The sequence below is a fragment of the Phaethon lepturus genome, unplaced genomic scaffold, assembly GCF_000687285.1.
Source record: "Phaethon lepturus isolate BGI_N335 unplaced genomic scaffold, ASM68728v1 scaffold8232, whole genome shotgun sequence".
Classification (NCBI taxonomy): Eukaryota; Metazoa; Chordata; class Aves; order Phaethontiformes; family Phaethontidae; genus Phaethon; species Phaethon lepturus.
The window spans coordinates 26,193-29,066 of record NW_010524033.1 but is presented as its reverse complement, the minus strand read 5'-3'; positions in this window follow the sequence as shown (position 1 = coordinate 29,066).

The following is a 2,874-nucleotide window of genomic DNA, read 5'->3' as shown; positions in this document are numbered from 1 at the left end:
CAATTTAGAGAGAAGGATGTTGTAGGGGACTTAGAGAAATCTGGATAGATGATATCCATAGCTCTTCCCTTGTCCACTTGATGTAGTTACTCCATCATAGAAGGCCACTAGTTTGGTCAGCTGTGCTTTGCCCTTGGTGAAGCCACGCTGGCTGTCTCAAACCACCTCCCTGTCCTCCATGTGCCTTAGTACAGCTTCTAAGAGGATCTGTTCCATGATCTTCCTGGGCATGGAGGTGGGGCCAATGGGTTGGTAGTTCCCAGGGCCCTCCTTGCTACCCTTTTAAAGAATGGGTGCAATGTTTCCCTTTCTCCAGTCCCCAGGGACTTCACCTGACTGCCAGAACTCTTCAAGTATCATGGAGAGTGGCTTGGCAACTACATCAGCCAATTCCCTCGGGGCTCTGGGATGTGTCTCATCAGGTTCCATAGACCTGTGCATGTTCAGGTTCCTCAGGTGGTCTCAATCATGATCTTCTCTTACAGTGGGAGGGACTTTGCTCCTCCAGTCCCTGTCTTGCAGTCCATCCCCTCAAGAGGTGTGGTGAGAGACACTGCCAGTGAAGACTGAGGCAAAGAAATTGAGTACCTCAGCCGCCTTCTCACCCGTTGTTACCAGTTTGCTAGTCTTGCTCGTCAGAGGACTATGCTTTCTTTGACCTTCCTTTTCTGGCTGACATACCTGTAGAAACCCCTTATATCATGTACTTGGGTTTTGATTTACTATTTCAGGACTGCAAGCCAGTTTAAAGCTAATGATTCAGCTGTTATCCAGCTAAAGAAAATAGACTGATGAGGTTAAGTAAGGCCACAGTCAACACCAGTTAATGCAGTATTGAATGTGTTGCCTGATTAGTATTAAAAAGAAAAAGGGAAAAGCAATGTCTGTACCTTCATGTAAAATAACACCAAAGTCATCCCCCACCCAAACAAATAATTTCCCAGAGAACCAAAACAAAAGGAAGGTTCTGAACTCTAGGAAAACCATTGTTAAGGCACTCATGTTGTTAATGTCTCGTCTGAACTCATTGTTTGTGTCTTTGTTTTCCTAATTTGGTCAATTACATTCTTTAAGATGAGACTCAAGTCTTCCCATTGGTGTTTGGATTCCTGGGACTATTGTGGCTTTGAAAGTCCACATTGCTGCATCTTTGGCTCCTTTTCAATGAGCAGATGTTGATCTTGGAGGAAAATGTTGAATTTACATTTTTATCAGTTCTTTCTGCTGAGCAGCTTCTTGTGATTCTACCTTGAGAAGGAAAGGAGTATTTCAAGCTTTTATTCTCTTTGATTCATTCAGGTTCTTGTTTTTTGCCGCTCCTGTTTAAGCCATAACAAGGAATGTGCCACACGATCGGACTCAAAACTAGTTACCTGCTGCGTTCAGTGGATGTGTGGTCATATTAGAGCAGCAGTTATAAAAGTGATGCAAATACTACCTTTGCCTGGAAACCCATCCTGGATTTTGGAATTGGGACTCTGGGGTTGTTTTCTGACATAAGATGACTAGATACATGACCTTAGCCTACCTGTACGATCTTGGTGTGGCTTTATTTCAATATTGCAGAGTGCTATGGAGGAGAGGAGTTAAGGCATGGTTTCTGAAACAGCGGTGGGCTGTGGTGCAGGGGCTGTTCAGGCAGGGCTGGCCGCAGGAAGAGTGAGACTTGCCGGAATCGCAGCCCCCGGCATCACTGCAATGGCCTTGGCACCTCAATGAGGGCACCGAAATTGAGGAGTGATGGCAAAGGTCAGCAGACTCTCAGCGTCAGCAAAGCCTGGGCAAAAGCTCAGCCCTTCATTCATTACTGAGCAATGAAAGCGACAATGCAGCCTTTTTCCACAGAGAATTTGTGGCCCCGTTTGCCGTCCATTGTATTGATTTCAATGAAACTTAAGCGTGTACTTAGAAGTAAGCACTTCTTTGCATGGTGCCCTCAGGAGAGAGTTTCCTCAACTGGGGCCAAACATGTATTTTGTACAGGACATCTTCTGACCCGGAAGGTCAATTAAAGCTGCTGAGGGACTCCGAAGGGATATTTTTAATTGTTCAAAGTCTTGTTTTGTTTTCAGACCCTGCAAAGTAATCCGAATGTGTTTGTATAAAAGCATAAGGGAAAAGCTGGCAAAGGAAGAAGCTTGCTATTTATTGTGCTTAAGGTCCTGTACTTGAGGAGTCAGGCTAGTTTTGCCATTTATTTCAGCCAGCACAGGGACAACCTGTCTAGCCATTTTGAATGAATATTTTTTTCCCCTCATGGAGACAAAAGTAGCTGGTATAAAATTGACTCATTTTTGCTCATGTGATATATAACTTGTAAAACTACTGTATGTTTGCTTAGTGATTATAATGTCAGAGTAGAGGATAATTTCCATCCTTCTAATGGAAATCCCAGTGCAGGGAGTGATGCACAAGTAGGAGCCACCTAAACGCTGGATCACAGAAGCATTCCTGAGCCTGGCAGCTTTGGTACTGTAGTCTTTAGATGTATTCCATAGCAAACTCTGCATCGTTTCAGTAGTTACTGCCTGTGGGTAGGAATTATCCGCTTCTGGGCTACTTTCACTCAAAACCACATCTTTGTTGGTGTTACTTCATCTGAGCTTAAACTGTTGTTTTTCTTGTTTATCTTCGTTAGCTTTTTTTTTTAATGTGATTTGATGCAAAGTTGTTTTCAAAAAGGCAAAGTGAAGGAACAGCACTATATCTTCCCTTTGCTCTTTGGCAAGGCAGGAACAGGGACTGCAGCAGGAAAAGATCTCCCATCCTGGCAGATTCCTAGGCTGGTCCTCTGCAAGTCTGTGTGTTAAACCTAAGGGTATTAATGACCGTATGCAGACTGAAAATTCAGATGTATTCCCTCTTTTGTTGCAG